Source organism: Nipponia nippon, unplaced genomic scaffold (genome assembly GCF_047370975.1).
Source record: "Nipponia nippon isolate SJK-2023a ecotype South Korea unplaced genomic scaffold, ASM4737097v1 scaffold_1, whole genome shotgun sequence".
In the NCBI taxonomy this organism is placed as follows: Eukaryota; Metazoa; Chordata; class Aves; order Pelecaniformes; family Threskiornithidae; genus Nipponia; species Nipponia nippon.
This window is the reverse complement of record NW_028262290.1, coordinates 131,249,606-131,268,261: the sequence shown is the minus strand read 5'-3', so window position 1 is coordinate 131,268,261 and position 18,656 is coordinate 131,249,606. Positions and strand designations below refer to the sequence as shown.

The following is an 18,656-nucleotide window of genomic DNA, read 5'->3' as shown; positions in this document are numbered from 1 at the left end:
TCCCACACAGCCTGCCTTGGGCAAACACAAACATAGAAGTCACTAGAAAAAGGCATGAAAGGAAGTTTATTCACCTGCAGCCCAGGTATAGCCAGTTCATCACGGTCACCTCAATCCAGTCAGTTGCTAATCAGGCAAGCAGTCACTTGGCACAAATTCAATTAACAGTGCCCTCGACCATGAGAGCGGTGTGCAGCTGCCTCTCCACTTCCCTGCCTCCAGAAGAGGTGTGAAAAGGGATATCACTACAAGGTTTTAAAGCCAGCCACTTTTAAAATCTCCTTTTGAACACAAATAGACACGGATTTACCAGCTGTTAAGATTTTTATTTTAATAAGCTGCTGTTTTTTAATGGAATTAAAAAAAAACCAAACTGTTGAAAAGTTAAGCAAATACTATAGCAAAAATGTTGAGGTCATTGGTCTGTACACATTTGTAGGAACCAAGAGTGAACAACTATATTTTAAAGTCTTTAAAAAGGGCAAGTCCTCCATTCATAACCAAAGAAGAAAAATATTTGGCAGAAACACGGAGCTGTTTATGTACATTCATTATCACACTAGTCAGTATAATGGAACGGCAGGAAATAACTACCTGTGGGGAATTCAGGGTTTTATCTTGGTTTTTAGAAGTAATAAAGGCAAAAGACTCCTTCTGACATCTTTGAAAAGATGAAATTAAATCACATTACATAACTGGGAGCAGGTGATATAAGAATATCTAGTGAGAACTAAAATAAGCAGCTGAATTCAGGAAAACCCATCCCACAAAATGAAAAATGCACCTTGAGTTAAATGGGCTGTTTATCTGACCTCAAAGAGCTGAGGCAATGTGTTATGGCAAACATTTACTTTGCAAGGAGAAAATGAAAAACATAGTATTCGCTCTTTAAAGTGGAACTCATGTTGATTTTAGGAATCATATAGGTTATAGTTTCAGCTCAGTGTTGAGGTAAAGAATTAAAGGTGGATTTCCAAGGCAGCTGGGGGACTGTTATAGGCTGGTAGCAAACAGTCATAACAATCATCAGGGGAGAAAAGCAAGCAAATATGCCTCCCATGCACTGGCTTCGATAAGCCAAAGTAAAGTCACTTGCTAATGGTGGGAAAACCATGTATTTTCTAAGACATAAACGTTATTTCAATATTAAAATAATAGCTAATGAAGTATGAGGGGATGCAATTAATTCAGAGCCTTGAAACACTGTCAATAAAGTCTTTTTCAAAGAGGCTGTAAAGGAACTTGACAATCAGAGGTGGAAGGTAAAGTTCTGTCATGAATTAAAAACTAGCTGAGAGAGAGAGACTAAGAAGAGCCAGAATACATTACTACCTCTTAAAATGGAAAAAGGTTAATAGCAGGGTGCCCCAAGGACTCCAGCTGGAGCCAGTGTTCTGTATATTATTCAGAGTCTGGGAGGATGAATGGTCTGGTAGTAAAATTTGCTTGTGATACAGATTATTTGGGTTTGACACAGTTTGGGAGGATTATGAAGACTACCAGATGGATCTAATAAAGCTACTGTAAACGTTTGGAAGCAATATAATTGTAAATTAAATGCCAACAGAGAAAGTTCAAGATAAGGCTTGTTGGAAGGAAGCTAGGCTATGGCACACTTGTATGCAGTGGGCTCTGAATGAACTGTAACCTCCAAGGACAGCTCTAAGCAGAACTGGCAAGACGACCAGTAAAAAACCACCAGTAAAACTGCCGGTGTGATTGCTGTCATCTCAAGACTGTTTGCAAATATGAACTGACTTTGCCAAATAGTTTCAGCAAGAAAAGACCCATAAATGTTTGAGGGCCAGATTCAAAAAAGTGAAGTAGTAACTGGAGCACTTGGCAGAGACGCAGGAGAACCAGTTCCCCTTCCTCCTCTGTGAGGGAGGTGCGTATCTCATGGGGGAATGCCAGAGCTACCACAGCACAAGCTGTGTCAAAGGGTGTGGGCCGAGGGGTTTCATTTACTCAGAGAAAAAAAAAAAAAAAAAAAAAGAGAATGAATCCCTGACTTTGGCAGTGATTAAACTGTTCCCAAGAAGATGCAGTGCTTTAATGCCTCTACCTGATCTAGTGTGTTTAATTAGTTGTATGCCAAAAAAACTTTGATTCCTTTTAGCTACCCCAGAAAATGCTTTAGACAGGTGGTTAGGGCTCCCACATCACGGGTAAGCACTTACTCACTGAAGAAGCAGGAACAGTAATATTGGAGGGTTAGAGTATATTTTCCTCTACTGTTCTTCTAAGCAAAGCCTTTCTCAGTGGCTGAATGGAATACTTGTGTCAAATGAACCTGTGTTTTTCAGGGTTTTATTTTGGTGAGGAGAAGATAGACTTCAGTCTTGATTGTAACCAATTTTTGTTTAAATTGTCCAGTTTAGCTGTCAAATCAATTTGTGGTGCTCAAGATGCAAGTGCATGTTGACAGCTCATCCAAGACATCTGCTGAGTGCTCAGCAGATGTTGAAAAGTGGATAAAGTATTAACGTTTGTAAGAAGAAAATGAAAGGTAATAAACAAGACAATATGATAACCATGCGGTGTTCTTCTGGTCTTCACTTTGTCAGTTAACAAAAGGCTGCTACAGAGGTCTGAAACTTAAAGGCATTTTTCAAAGACATCCCACATTGCTTTCTCGTGCAGATTTTTGCATTCCCACTCCCTCATTTCATCTACCTCTTTTCTCCTTCATTCCTTCACCAGACTCACATGTACCATAAGTGCAGACCCAAACATTCCCTCTACTATTTTTCCTCTATTTTTCCCTTTTTTCCCCTCTCACCTCCTCAGGTGGCCATCCTGGCACTTCTGTATGTATTTGAGATTGAGAATAACTTGAATTTGAAAAGCACCTTGTTTAGCAGGTACCTGCTAAAAATCTCTATGCTTTCAATTCGTGAAACCTCACACTTAAAAGAAGATGATCCAGACATAACCAGCTGACACTTTCACAAATCATGACTGTCATCATAAAAGTTCCCCAGTGTCAATGTGAGGTATATATTCAATATTCACTCGCAAAAAGAAGAAAAGGAAAGTGACACAGACAATGTGTGTGTGGAAAAATGGAGTGTGCTGCTTGGGCTTCTGTGTTCTCAAAGTAGCTCAGGGAGGAGGTGCCCGGAAAGGTGGCTGTCATTTTTATCCAGCAAATGGCAATGACATCTTCAAACTGCCAGCTGAAAAGATCTGAGTCATTCAGGTGAGATTTCTGAATATAAATGGCAAAAAAAAAAAAGAAAAAATGAGAGTAAGAAACTCCAGAGGGAAAGAGAAGATGGTATTTCATGGGTAGCAGAACTAATGAAGTCTGATCTCCTACAGATCTGTTTCTCTACATGCTTCCTACAAAGCTCCACTGAATAACCCCAGTTTTCCCCTCATCTTTTCCAGTTTACCTACATATCCCTGAGCTCTCCTACAATAGTCTCACCTCACTCCAGGTCCCCTAATTACCAGGCAGGGAAGAGGCCAGATGTGCTGTAGCCGAATTAGAGCTCTGCACCTGGTCAATTAGCAGCACAGACTAACGGGCCAGCCTGTTCTCACCCAAAAGAACAATGGCTGAATTTTTCTTCCTTTCCCTGCATCATGAAGGAAATAATAGGCTTTTTCTATCTAACCACAGATTTTTTACATGATTTGCAGGAACTTTGCACATTTGCCAAATCTGGCTGAAATCAGTCTGCAGGTTCATAGTTATTAGAACTAAATTGATAGATGGGTGAACAAACAACTTGGCTGAGTAGGCATTGTTTCCTGAAGAAAACAGACTAAAATAGTTTTCCGTTGTGAATGCCCAACACTCTGGGGGCTCTTTTCACAATTAATAGACTTAAATAATTTTCAGCCATTTTAAAAGAAGTAAAGCCTAGCTATCTGATCCAGCTGAAATAACTTTGTAAATGGAAATTAGCTCCTAGAAATACAAAAGAAGAAAAAGGCAAAAGAGTCTCTAATAAAAGCTGGGTTGAAGCATTGCAAGTTTGGAGCATACTTCTGGTAAAACACTGCCATCCTAGCCACCAGATCCAGTCATTCTTGTCTTTTTGAGCTTGTGTGAAATACAGGCAAATGCATTTTAGTTTATTAACCCATCCAAAACCAAAATAATGAGTCTCCTCCTGGTTAGCTGGGGGAGAATTAGGGTTCTGTACAATGCCAAAAATGAATTTGCATTGCAGAGACAGCCACATGGGCTCCATGTCAGCCAGCTTGAATCTGGAAGCAATATACCCATGTTCTCATGGGGATGCGCTCTAGGACTTACTGGGTTGAGCTCGTGCTAGTTTGGAGAGCCTTGTACTGCAGAGTTGCCTACTATTAAATCTCTTTGTATGTGCTGATGCCAAGTTTTATCGGTGTTTTGTATTACCTTTGTTGTTGTCTTGTCTAGCTTATCCTAACGCCCCCCTCACAACTAACATGGCAGGATTGTGCTCCTGAATCTGGCTCAGTGACCTGAGGGTGGCCTTCGTGGACTCTGTCGGGGAAGATAGAAATGACCAAGTTATTCCCAATTAGATTCTTTCTTCCAGTAGAGCCCGCTTAGGATTCAGCAGTGTTTCTCCAGCCACATATACTTTAAAATCTAGTTGTCCTCAAGCATTCACCCCAAGCCCTTTAATCTTAGTCCCAGCTAATGCAGTGGGTGAGGAACGTGGAAAGCTTCTGTCCTTCCTGTCCTAGGTGAAAAAATGGCTTAAATTGTGAAAGCTAATAGAGGACAGATAGTTGGGTGTATGTGTGTGAGGGGGAATGTCTGAAGCTGAACTTCTGAACTGTCAAGCAGATGCCTGCTAATTACTAACTGCAACTGGTACAGGCTGGTAGTAAATTCTGGTAACACCTGGACTAAGCAGAAGTGGCACATCCTGAATCCTGCCGTTAATGAAGAGACATGAGACAGAACCACCAATTACGAGGCCAATCATGCACATTGTGCTTCTGCACACTGGCTGTTCAGACTGGGAAAAATGGGGTTTGGGAATTCCGGAAAGAAGAGCTGGTGATAAAATGAAGGGTCCCCGAAAAGAAGTGGTCTCAACAAAAAGAAGGTGGCCTGGAAAAATGAAGGTGAAGGTCTTGGCTGGAGGAAGGGTCCTGAAAGTGGGGAAAGATCCTAGAGACCAGAGGGCTACATGTAGGTAAATGCCAGGGAATGGCCTTCCTGGATGGACAGTGGTGTCCCTGCTTGGAAGGGAAGTTGAGACACAGTGGACATGACACTGGGGTGGTGGCGGGAGTGAGTGAGGGTGTGAAATAATTAAGAAGGGTAAAAGTTCTTATCTTGTTGGTTGTTCAGTAACCCCCAGTTCCCAGATCCACTGTGGGTTGTCATTTACTCTGTCTCGTCCGTGACACTGCCCTTTTTAAAGTAGCATGCATTTGCTGGGCTAGAGATGGTGTCAGCTCATGTGACTTTTATGCATTTCTTTGCTGTGATACATTCTTTTTTGTGATACAAAAGATTAAAAAGACCATTGTCATATAATTACTGTTTTCCTCCAAAGATTTCTCAGCTGACATAAAAGCACTCCAAAGCACACCTTTCAATGGGAGAGGAACACTGACAGTTTTAACCTTGAAAGTAGGCACCTGAACCAGAGTAGTGCGGTATAAAAGGTAAACACTGGTCTGGTTCAGAAAACCGCTGGCATTCTAAATATTTGTGCATGGGAAGGGCCTTTTCCAGATGTAATAAAAAGAGCTAATACGGAAACTCATCAATATTAAGAAGTCTGCAAACTGTTAAAATGTGTGCAATTAAAAACATTTTATCAGGAATACCATCGATTTACAATGCAATAAAATTGATTAGTGTGTAGCTGAGTCATAGTAATACTTATTTTTCAAACAAATTTCCCACATCTAACAGTGACATACCTTTGAGTGACTAAGCCCAAGTCCTTTTCGTGGTGTGAAGTACTGGAGATTTGCAGTGACATCTTACATCTTACTATGCGTTACGCTCATCTAGATAATAAGCACTAAGTCTTGTATTAGCAATCTGCTTCTCCTTTCTCCTCTGTCTCCACAATAAATTCTTGACAACGCTTCCTGATGGTCAGATATGTGCTTCATGAGCATGTTAAGCTGTCTATGTTGACGTAGCCTTTTGTCACAACAAAGTCTTGTAAGCAGAGCTGAGAAAAGTCAGAGATCTCTAGTTGCTCGGTTACAAAGAGCCACTTTCTTTGGCAGCCCAATACCCTGTGGCAGTTCAGGGCAAGCATTTTCTTCTGTCAACATTCCAGCGATGTAATCATAAAAGCTGCAAACAATTATCTTCTCAGAGAGTTTCTGAAACTTACTGGTGAGGGCAGAAAGATAAAGTAGCAAGGACTCTGGCTGTGGTGTTAAGTCTTGGAAGGGAAAGCAGGGTGTCACTAGTTTGGCAGGTCATTTCCATTTCAATTTTTACTGCTAGATCTTCATAATCCTAGATTAGGACAATAAGAAATGATGGTCTTATTTTCTGCAGAGTAAACTTGTGCTTTTTTTTGTTTTGGACCATTTTTGCAGACCGTGCCCATTGCCTGTCTACAAAGAATATTGTTGTAGCATCTTTCATCTTGGTGAAACGGCTGTTCTGCAGAGCCTCTGGTTTGCTCTCTGAAATCAGGATTTCCAGCTGCCATTTCTTCCCTGATGAAGCACAGCGCTTCCTTTTTCAGGTCCTTGTAAAATTCCACAGTACTTTCCATCAGATCACACACATTATGAGTAACACAGATTGTGGAAGTCTGGGGGCAATTATCCCAAGTCTTTTCACTTTGTTGTATCCCACCACTTTCTTGGAGGCTCACAGAAATATTATTGCTGTTGTCATTTGCCTTAGAACTTCAGTAAAGCTCAAGTCGTGTAAGAACATAACACTGAACTGCAAAAGGATGACGCAGTTACCTTGACAAAGGCAACAGCGATCAGATCTATTGCAAATGCTATTCCTGGAAGAAGGTAAGAGATGTAGATTTAGTCTCTGTTGGTACAAACTCTGAAATAGGCATACTGCCAAGTGAAAACACCTCCATTCACTGTGGAAGTGGCAAGTAACTCTATGGTGAACTGGTAGTGACTTTTACACAAGTACTGTACAAGCGGAATCTGGTTTCTTGCATAGCAGCAGCTCTTTCAAGGTCACAGCTTGATAAGGCCTATTCACGTTTGCAGAACACCCACACTAAACACATCAGAAAGCCAAGAGTAGGAGAAGGTGTTAAACACTACACTTTGGGTAAGCTCTACTTACATGAGCTGGCTCTGTAGTGACTTCTGCCTCTAATTCGTACAGATCGCTGCACTGAAAGGGGGAACTGCTGCTGACACTCGCACACACATGCTTTAGAGCTGTGGCTCTTCCATTGGCTTACTGCAGTTATCAGGGAGCTATTCCCTGGCTAGGAAACACTATTTTTTGCCATGGTAAAATTTCAAGCAGCTGTGGAAGTTTGCCTCTGCCTTTGTAGTCATTGCTAATGAGAGAGCTGATACAAAAACAAAGCTATGGCAATTGGGACTGAAGAGGGAAATACCTTATTCCATTAGCAAATTAAGCCTGAAGTCTTACAAATATATTTTCTGTGTCCTGAGCACTAATCCATATACGTAACCCAACTCTCACCTATGTTTCTTGCAACACTGCCATCACCGTGCCCCCAATCTTTGTCTCTCCTAAATCCTCCTTCCCCTCAAGCTCCTCTTACAGTCCCTTGATCTGTTCATACAACATCCAAAGATCTACTTATGTCCCTTGTTTACAGCCTTCAGGCTTCCTGCTGAGCACGAGCGAGCACGGGGTATGAAGAGCTACAGGCATAGTCACTGGTTAAGCAGCTGCTGTCAGAGAGAAATCTCAGCTGAGTTCCCCCTGCTGCTCCCTCTTTCTTGCCCCCATCCAGTCACCTGCCAGAACTTCATGCCTCCGAGATCTCTGCCCAGCCATCCCTTTTGCTGAAATTGGCCAACATGTTCAAAACTCTTTGACAAAGACTTTATTTCCTTAAGACATGAAAAAAAAACAAAACAAAACACCAACCCAACTGCTCTTTCTTTCTCTCTCTAAGAAAAGTAACCCACTAAGAAGAGTGTGCATACTTAGCATCCTTATACATTGGACAGGGAGAACCTATAGAAGTGAGAATCTGGCGAAGGATTAGAGGTGCGTGGTGCTTCAATTAACAGAAGAATCACCAAAAATCCAGGGGAAAAAAACTCAGGTTCAGCTCTGTATTTCTTCTTAGCCAAGGCCAAAGTGTCACTTATGCCCAGAGGTTTGTCCAAGATGCAAAACGTGAGTGGGACAGCATTCCCATTGCCACCCTGGATTCCAGGGGGTGACTGTGGCTCTGCTGCAGCCGCACCACAACTCCGCAGCAGGAGAGGTGTGGGGTGACATCCAAAGCATTACTCATGTCCTTCTGTCTGCAGATAAGTGATGATGGCAGTCCCTGGCGGCTCTCCCTGGGCACTGAGCCCAGAAGGCCCATCACATCTGAGGGGGGAGGCACCATGCAAGTTCTCAGACTCTTAATTCTGACTCTTCCCTACCCAGTCTCCCCTGAGCTGCAGATGTTGTCTGAAAGGCCACAGACATCTCAGATGTATCAACACTAACAATTCTGAGCAAATTCTGGTCCTCCAGTATTCCTGTGGTCTACCTCTGCATGATCAGTGGCAATACGGGCGACTGTTGGATCATTCATTGTAGGGAACCTGAGTTAGCTACACAAAATAATCTTGTCAGGATACTTCATTCAGTAATAAATGAAAAATGAGTTGCTTCCCAACACTATCCTAATAATAGCCCTTAGGCTAACAGCTCAGTAGAGCTCTGCACAAATACTTTTGTCCTGCGAATTTCACAATAGGAGTAATAGAAGTGTGAAAATCAGCTGACAACTGTGAAAACCAAGTACTGGTCCCAGTTCCAGCCATCAGACATACATCAAGAAGTGGAACAGCACACGCAACCTCATTGCTGGGAGAGATCACTAGCCCTACTGCTAGCATCAGGGAGGAAGAAAATGCAATGAAGATGATTCATACTTATAATATTTCCCATGTAAGTATGTGGGAGTATTCTAGCCTTTTACCATAACCTAAATTTAAAGAAATGCAACAACTTGTTTCCAATTCAATAACAGAAGCATATGACATTTCGTATTAGCCTGAGAAATGAGGGAAGACACAGCATGACATAGTTCTCTTCTTTGATGCTCCATATTCTGCAAATTCATGATATTTACATGCTATATTAAGCCATTTCAAGAGCTGCTGTCAGCCAGAAGCAGCAAATAAAGGAGTGGAAGAATATATGTGGAGACTAATAAGGAGAAAAGGCCACATCTTATCAGACTTCTGACTAATAAATATACCACAGCTATGATGAGATCTTTCTTACTGTCATAAAATCTTTTGACTTATAGAAAAACAGAAAAGATAAACAAAATTCTCAAGTAAAGATTGATATGAATAACAGGATTTAATGACCTGACCTCCTTAAACAGTAACAAGCAAGTAGATAAGCTCTTGCTTCAAGAGGCATTTCTATCCATAGACACTACATCAGGAAGTTGGGCCACAAAGATCTGCTTTTCTCCTCTTACTGCTGACAAAATGATGGCTGAAGCAGATTTTAGGTGCCTGGTTCTTTACTGAGCACTGCCCATGATCTCCTGGAAGATGCCAAGGGAGCCCAACCAATTTACACAAACCAGAAATCTGCCTGTGAGAAACTATAAACAGAAGCTGTGCTGTAGGAGACTTGTGACACAAAGTTAGCGATGACTGGCAGGATGGGATTACAACTTCCAACAGCACCTTGAATTTGGAACCTGTATTCTACAGATATGTTGGCATTTTTTAGAACAGTACTCCAGAATTTAACCCAGGAAAAGAAGCAGCTGTGCTCACAAGAAGGGCAAAAATCCAAGGAATTTTTCAATATTCCTCTCTCTCCACTGCTCAATGGCATAAAATTACAAATCATAAAGTGTCAGTCTGAGCCATCATGTTTCCTGGTCACTCAGATCATTACAATATGGAGAAAACTCTTCATGTACCTCCTGTATATCTCCAGTCATTCTAGCTCTCACAGAGACACCCTCATTCTGCACGGTTCCCCTGCTGTAACTCCATGTGAGTTACAGCCAAAAGTGCAACTACAGAAATCTAAGTTTAGATCGTTTGTTTCTGAAGCTGTGCTTTTGCCAGCAGAACTCCACTGAAAGAATAACTTAGAAGGACACATTTCTCCTTATACTATGTATTTTTACCATTTTATAGCTCATCGCCCAATGTGAGAGTTCAGGCTATTGTAGCTCTAGCAAGCTGATGGAGATGAGCCAATTTTTACCGCTCAGAATCCTGGCTCTGTTTCCACATTCCTATCCACCCACTTGTTCTGTATTGTTCCACAAAACCACCTCATGCCTGGGCTATTTATTTTCAAATGTGTTACATTTCTCTCTAATTACAGTGAGAGAGTAGATGCACTTGCTAGTTCTATGTGAAATATGCTAATTGTAGCACCATCTAAATAATTTCTGAAAAAATGATGAGCTCTGAATAAAGAACACAGTGAATGAAGGAGTAAAACACAGCCATATGCAGTAATTTCAAGGCATGAAGAAGTCCTGATAACTCAGGAATGTGAGTCAAGTGTTTCAGAAATTTTGAAGATTTGAGAAAATTCATTTTTGGCACTGTACAGAAAAAAAAAATAAAAAAACCTTTCCAGGCTGCTTGCTAATACAGTTGAATGCAATTTGTTTCTTTATATAGCTTGCAGTGTACAAAACTTTGCAAAGAGAGTCAAGAGTTGACGGAAGGGATGAGTCAGTGACTTAGAGAAGGAAAGAGGATTTTAGACACGTGGGGTAGCAGGCGTGACACAGCATTCCTTTGCTATAGGACACCGCGAAATTGCAAAACAAGGGAGACTTAGGGTTTGTCTGCAAGGGGACACTTGGTAAGTTAAGACAATTCATCTGACCATGGGAAATCAACATGCATTAAAGCCCCAAATGGATGTCCTCATTTAAGATTAAAGTGGTCCTAATGTGACTAAAGTGTTCCTTAATCCTTAGGGATTTAGTCCGTGGTGAACGAGTGCTCTGAATTGATTCAAAGGCATTTTGTAGGATGAAATCTTCAACATGCAAGTTTCTCCCTTGTTAAGTTATGCCAACTGACTTCATACTTCTTCCTGACTCACCATAACATTGCTGATTTTCTCCATAAAACACAGCCTTAATGTGAAATAAGAGCATTCAGAGTGACAGGATGGAACGAGTCTTGGGCAAACTGCAGCCAAGTACTGCACTGGGAGCACTGGAGACTGCACAGTATCATTCAGAGAACAGGTAAAACCAGAGCAAAAGCACTAACCAACCTTGCCCTGAGATAAAAGTTTCCAGGCAAAAGCCCGGAGGTAGCCACCCTTGACCAACAGCAGGCAAGCTGCTGATGCCAGGGTAAACCACCCTTGCTGAGATAGGAATCACCCTGTTGTTTAGCTGGGGTAAAAATTTCCAGCCAGGGCAGATTTGCCTTAGTTCAAGAAACTCTGCCATGTTCTTTGGGGTGGAAAGTGGGGTGTAGGAGGTAGGTAGAGTTTTCCAAACGTATCTCATCTGTGTGTCCGTAGCTCAGGGTTAGTTACAAAGCGGTTGCCATGGCTCTTTTGGGGGAGAAAGCGGTGCCTGCCATGGTCACTTCCCCATCTCATGATACAAAGTACACTATGGTACTTACAGATGAGGAGAATTACACTCCTCCTAATTTACCCCCATAAATCCATCTCTGCAAGGCCTAAGAAGATAAACCCGGAGGAAGGCAGGACATACTGATCTCCAGGGCATATCCAGCTTTCAGCCTTCTGCACTCAGCTTCAAGACGGGATGTCAGCACCAAATGCGTCAGCTTGTGCAGGGCAGCACCTGTCTACTAGAGCCTGGACATGGCTCAGGTTAATTTTATATAGCCCCAGCAGCTGTTCCAGGCTAGCAGCTTCCCTATGAACAGCCAGCAAATTAAAATTGACATAATTAAAGGAGGAAAATGTCAATTCCATCTCAGCTCCCAAGGACACTGGCAGCAGGGAGAGTATGGGGATTATTCCTGACACTTGCACACCTGCCTCGCTCTTGTTGGAAAATGTTCCATTGAGGAAGATAGATACAAAAACATTTATTTCCTAATGAGGAAAGCCAAAACTGTGGCACCGATAGAAACCATATAGGTTGCATCAGTCTTTGAATCTTTTGACATGCTTACCTAATCTTATAACATGCACTTACTGGCAGTTTGGGATTGTCTACAGTCTACTTCTGCTATAAGTTACAGCAAGTGTTTTCTCCATTCTGATTTCTGCATAAGCTGAAGTGTGGGGAGGAATTTCTATCTCAGCTTCACTCATGTTGAAGAATTAGGCCCCAGGTTCTGCAGATCAGCTGTGCTGGCCTCCTGTAACAGATACATGCAGAAGAGTCCTAACAGCACTCTTATATTCCTATATAATAGCCTCTAAGTGAAAGATACTTGTGTGGCAAGCACTGGGCTAATTTTGGTGGTGAAACAGGCCAGGTGAATGAGCAGGGCTAGCACAATCATCTCTCTGAATGATAGAAAATACTTAAACGTAGTTTGCAACGCTGAGTCCAGCTACCACTGCCTGCTCAGTCCTAGGAGAGACAGTGAGACAATTCAGGCCAAACACTGAAGAACAGGTTCATTACTGGTAGGGGAATACGTCTGCTGATATGCCCAATGCACAGTGTGGCTTATCAGTCACAAATTGCAGATTTGTGGGGGATGCTTTGGATCTTGGCTGTCTCTCATGATGTGGGATGTCACTGGACAAATCTAATCATACAGGGTTGGAAACTTCCTTCCATCATGCTATAGCCTGCTAGTGTCACAGTCAGGTCCAGAGGGATGCGAAACAACAGGTAGGAAGCTATACATGTGTAAGGCATACAGAGGGAAAGCAAACAAACTTGATTTTCTCTGTATCAAGACGAATTTGTCTGGTCTGGCAGCAGTGAGACAGGAGTCCTTATTGATGCACTTATCTGATCATCCCAGCGGCTGAAGCACATCAAAAAAGAGTCTCTAGAAAAGAAGAACAGACAGCATGGTCTTTCCCTGGGGAGTTGTTAAGAAATTAGCTGTGTTTCTGCAAAGACAAAACAAAGCGGACACAGTGAAAGTGCAGGAGATACAGACAAGGCTTGTGCTGCTGCAGCACTCCTTGCACCCTTGCAGCTAAGTTAAATCCACAGCCTGTGAAATCTGGTGAGCTGGCATTAGCATTCAACCTCTTTAAGGCACAGCTTTCTAATCCAGGTGTCACAGAGGTATGCAGTTTTACCTGCTCAAGGAGAGGGAGAAGGGTGAAGAAATGAAAATGGGATGCAAGAAAGGATGCAGAAAGGACAGGCTGGAGGAAGAACAATAAGTTTCAGGTAGAAACTAAAGCCAGTGGAGATGATGATGTTTCCTATGAGCCTTTCTTTTTTCTCATCAGAATTAGGATGACAAAAGCCCATCTCTCAGGAAAAAGGAAATGAGAGCCCCATTATGTTACAGAGCATTTCAGCAAAAGGTAAATGTAGGGTCATGTTTATAAAGCTGGACTCTGAGTGCCAACTTGGCACTTTCAGCATCAGTACCAAAGTGCAAACCCAAATGGTACTAGCTAGAATAGCTAATCTCCTCTTCTATTTTTTTCAACAATAAGGTCTGATTTCAGATTTATTGGAGGAATCACTTTGATTTCTTACTAATGCACTGTTTACCAAACATGATCTCAACACAGATATTAGACAGCATATTCATTACAGACTAAATACTTTCCTTTTTTTGCCTTTATCTTTTTCTGACTTTTAAAAAAGAATGCACAGAGCAAGCAGAGTTTGACTTTTGCTGTTTAAGACACCTTGGAGTGTCACAAACACACCACCAGCTCTGCCCATTTCAAGGGCATTCTGCCCAGAGTGCGGTGCAAAAACGCCCTAAGGAGGGCTGAATCTGGGTCAGCACCTTGCAACAAACAGCTTCAAGAATAAATCACAACCATTTTCATCTCATTATATTTTTGATCGCTCTTTAAGAAGCAAATGTCTGGAACACTTGCAGTAAGTTCTGCAGACGATATCGGTGAAGGTTAAGCAAAGCTACGTACATTCCGGACAATGCGTTTATGAGACACAGGGATGAAGACGTTATTCTCTTTTTGAACTGCCCACTATACCGCTATGTCTAAATATCAATTGCTGTCGTCTAGAGGAAAGTGATTTACCTTAAGATAAATGTTACAGTCTGTGATCAGCAAGCTATTGCTCAGTGTTAAATTAGATTTTCAAGTTTATTTCTGCACTGCAAAACTTGCAGCATCACAGTCATACAACGCCAAAAAAGATTTCTTGTAATTTGGCTAAAGGAGAGTGAGTGTTCCCCAGTAAACAGCTTCATTACTGCGTCCACTGACAGCACATCCAACACACAGGCCTTGTGCTGTTTGAATCATACCTCATACATAGTTAAATACACAGTATTGCTCATTTAGCCTTCTCTTATTTGCCTGTAGTTCTAAAAAGCTAAGCATTAATGCTGATTTATAGAACTGCACTCACTCAGTATGAAATTTGGCACAATACTCCTTCTCTCTCAGGACAGGCAGAGCCTGGCATAACAGCAGATTTCCAGCAATTGAAGAGAAAGATTATATACTGTCCTACTGCATTAGGCCTAGCTAATCCCACGAGCTTTCTGAACAATATGTGGAGGTGTAGTGGATCTTCTGCTGACATTTCTCTAATGTAGCTTTTAGAAGAACTGAGTCTTGACTCAGCTTGATGACAAGAGAACAGAGCAAAATCGATAGCCCTGCTCCTGGTGCTGGGCGAAGCGTTGGCTGTAATGACTGCAGAGCCTCCCCAGGCGCTTCCACCAGCGCTTGACACACGCTGCTCTGCTTCGGGCCCCCGCACAGCCCGTTCCCTTCGAAAGGAGAGGCAGGATCCTGCTCTGCTCAGGCTGGAGAAAGAAACAAATCGATACCCAGATCGATGTTCTCAGTCAGCCACTGCCACTCGCCTGCCTCTCCTCTCATGGAGAAGTTCGGTCAGGAGCCAAAGATGCAACGGCCTCTTGGCCTCACTGTGTCACTCATGACTGATCACGTCCTTTGGAAGGCCACGGGACACCGCGCACGGATTGCTAGCAGGCAGGCTCGCCTGGTGAATCACCTGGAGAAGCGGTCAGTGCTCTTCCCCTCAGAAACACTGCCCGCATCTCCACGCCAGAACGTGGTACCTGGCTGTCACGCCTGGCCTAGTGCTAAATGAGTAGAGGCATCCAAGCTAGTTTCTCTGCAGGAGAACTTGGCTCTCATGCAGCGCTCTGCTAATGCAGCTCTTATCTCTTTGATAGCAATGCTAGCTCAGTAAGAATTAGTCTGGAAATCTTTACGTCTTGCTGCATTGTTCAGCGCAGGTATACCCAATCCTTAGAGTGAAAAGCCAGAGCAAGCCTAGAGCAGAAGAGAATAGTAGAAGTTCCCATTTCTGCTCCCACCTTGCAATATGGAAACATTGCTTTCTAAAGCAGTTTTGACTTGGTTGCCGAAACATCCTTTTAACAGACTTTCTCCTACGCACAAATACAAGAAATAGAGGAAGCTGATCAGGGATGAAAATACTATCATCAAAACCCCAGTAACGCGCCTGCCCTGTGAGGCACGAGAACTTCTTTAGAACTTCATTTCCAGTTGAAATTAAACCTGTGCTTCAGACGTTCCTAGGCATTTACTTATTATCAGAGAACAGAAGCTTTCTATATACTTACATGTAAGTGACATTTTAGTTATTACTGAACTATAGGTCAATGTTATTAAAAGGAACACAAATAGAGGGTGGGTGGTAATTTTCCCCTCTCTGTATTTCCAGAGCAACTTTAATCAGAAGATGACACGATAGGACTATCAATTTCAGCAATGAAAGATGCTTCCAAGAATTGCTATCATTTTATGAGTTTGCAAATAAAGTTTAGCTCGATGAGTTATTTAGTGCTACCAGAGATACTCTTTGCTCTGAAATTCCTCCAAAGAAAACAGGATCATGGGTGTTCTCTTTCTTCTACATGAGAACAAATTAAAGAAATTAAAGGATCCACATCTTTATGGACAAATAAGATACAGGGCTCAAAACTATACGAAAGAGAGCATAATTTACCAGGGCATTTTGGTAAGTGTGGTTTCAACTGAATAATTTATAATTGTTTCAGTGTGTGTATATGTCCTCCTGTTATATATGTTCTAATTACTAGTGAAGTAACTACATAATTAATAATATGAAGCTTCTCCATAGTTTTCAGTTGTTACTTCTCAGTTATTGCACAGAATGAGACCGCAGACATGTGAAAATGCTCAGCTGAAGAGCTGATCAGAGTGAAAATTAGAACCCATTCCTGCAGCTGCTGCCTGTGGAGGCACAACACTTCGCTATTGTAATATTGCTTTTTGCTGTAAGATTACTTTTTTGAATCTTTATGGACTTTCAACTGTATGAGTGCAAGATCAGTCAGCTTTTCAGAATGAAAAAAACAGACACTGGTATAGCCTGCATTCAAATAATCTAGGGAAGGAAACAAGCCAATAGTCACTCACTCACAGGGCAGAATGCTGGATGGGCCAAACACTCAATATAACAGAGTCAATAACATCCCAGTCCTGCTCTGATTCTTACGTTCTGTTTCTCCAGCATTGTCCTTTTATGTCTGGGTGAATTCCCTATAGTCTTTTTCATTTCTCATACTTTTCATGGAAATTCTTTGGTCCTTTTAAATTGCATTTGCTTTGCTCCTTCCTAAAGCCTTCTGCTTTCTTTATGGCTTTTTCTCCCTTCAGCGCTGTCTCCCTGGTAAATATCATCAGGTCTGCCTCCCGAATTTCGACGTGATCACTTCACCAGCTTTCCTTCCCCTTGACTATCTCCAGTCGTTTTGTTCTCTTCTTCCTAAGGAATGGGAGTCCTGGGGGCCTTCTTTCTCCCATGAAGTCTCTTCACCTTCCCCTCAGCCCCTTCTGTGTTTCCCTTACTCCTTTCCACAACTGAATTTTCATCCTTTTATTTCAGTGCTTGTGCGTTTCTCCATCTAGGTGCTGGACATGGAGCACACAAACTGCCTCCATGATTTGTACTTTCTTTCCTCTCCACACCCTTGCCAAATGTGAATTAATGTAACTGATTTTTCAGTGCCTCAAGGAAACTTCGTTTTTTTTGGTGACATTGCAGTTCGGTCAGGGGTGCCAAAGATATGTGCATCCAGTGCCGGTAGGCAGCAAGAGGGAACAGCTCCTTGCATTGCACGGGCAGTTCTTTAGTGCCACAGGGTGGTTTTTAATGACTGAGGAAGAGAATACCATTGCCACAATACAAGCTTTTGTGTATATATATGTTGTTGTTTAATGGCCATTATTGTTGAAAACATTGGTAGAAAATTAGATGTGAGCAGCAAGGTGAATATTTGAGGCACAAACATTGTGCATTTCTAGTTCCCACTGTTAACTGAGGTAGTGCCCTTCTTCCTTCAAGGACTTGCTGATTTCTTGTCCCCACTCTTTTCCCTGTAATGAGCTGAAGACCAGGCTTGATTTTAGCTTGCCTTTATTTACTTTCCTGCTTTCTTCTCAAATTTCTTTAAACTTCATTTTTCATCCCTTTTAGTATGACAGCAACAGTGCCCAGCTCCATTACAGAAGAAACTATTGGCTCTGTTAGGATGTGGTGACAGCAAATGAGGCTTTGCATGACTTCTTTAACTGCCTGGGAGAGAAGTCTGCTTTACATCAGCTGCTCCCAGGTCTGGGCACAGTGAAGACAGCTCCTGGTGGACCTGCAGCACCTCAGGCATTGGAGCTGCTGGGAGGCTCTCCTGGTTTCCAGAACCCCCCTGGGTACTCTAAGCTATGGTGAGGTGTGCTCAGTCTCTGCAGCCACCCAGAACCAGTTAGGACATGGGAACAACCTGTCTGCCTTTCCTCTCCTTTCCCAGTCCCTGGAGGTGCAGGGAAGGCTTGTATTACATGGTTATGTTCCCTTTTTTTGTCTATCAAGTGTCTTACCTGTATGTCTTCCTGCCTGAAGAGGCATATCTGAAATCATATAGTTGTGGCAAGATTGGGCAGGGACATCAAATCAGCTGCCTCTCATGCTTTTCTGCAGGATTTGAGTTCAGATTCCCGGTCCACTTTGGATTCATGGACCTTCTGTCTTTGCCCCCTGTGCTTTGAAAATCATGCACTCTGCCTGCATCTAAATACTCTCCATTTTGCCAGTCTTAGGCCTAAATTCTTTCCTCTCTCCCCCCTGCTTTTACACCAGTCTACATTTACATTGTGCCTTACATTTATGCCTTATTTGTATCACTGTAAAACAGAAGAGAATCAAGCCTTACAATTGTAAACAAGCAATCTCCAGAGACACAATAGCATTCCTACCCACTTTGATTTTTTTTCCTCTAAGTAAAAGATAATTGGAAAAGCCTAATTGAGATTGATCTTAATTTTCTGAAACATTGAATGATGCTGTCCTAAATCAAAATTATAGCAGCTATTCATGTAATAATCATGAGACAGAAGAGAAAAAAAA

The 18,656-nt window shown here is 42.2% G+C and overlaps 1 protein-coding gene and 1 long non-coding RNA gene across 2 annotated transcripts in view; one reads left to right on the top strand and one right to left on the bottom strand.

Annotated features, from left to right (window-relative positions):
- LOC148057620 (uncharacterized) overlaps positions 1 to 18,656 on the top strand; it is a 37,960-nt gene that overhangs the window by 7,264 nt on the left and 12,040 nt on the right. The window lies entirely within an intron of this gene.
- OSBPL3 (oxysterol binding protein like 3) overlaps positions 1 to 18,656 on the bottom strand; it is a 127,751-nt gene that overhangs the window by 100,771 nt on the left and 8,324 nt on the right. Inside the window, exons 6-10 of the mRNA XM_087772979.1 lie at positions 13,002 to 13,116; positions 12,303 to 12,468; positions 4,271 to 6,442; positions 2,783 to 3,211; positions 75 to 216 (exon numbers count right to left, since the gene is read on the bottom strand). The gene's annotated coding sequence lies outside the window, so the exon portion shown is untranslated. The remainder of the gene's footprint in view (positions 1 to 74; positions 217 to 2,782; positions 3,212 to 4,270; positions 6,443 to 12,302; positions 12,469 to 13,001; positions 13,117 to 18,656) is intronic.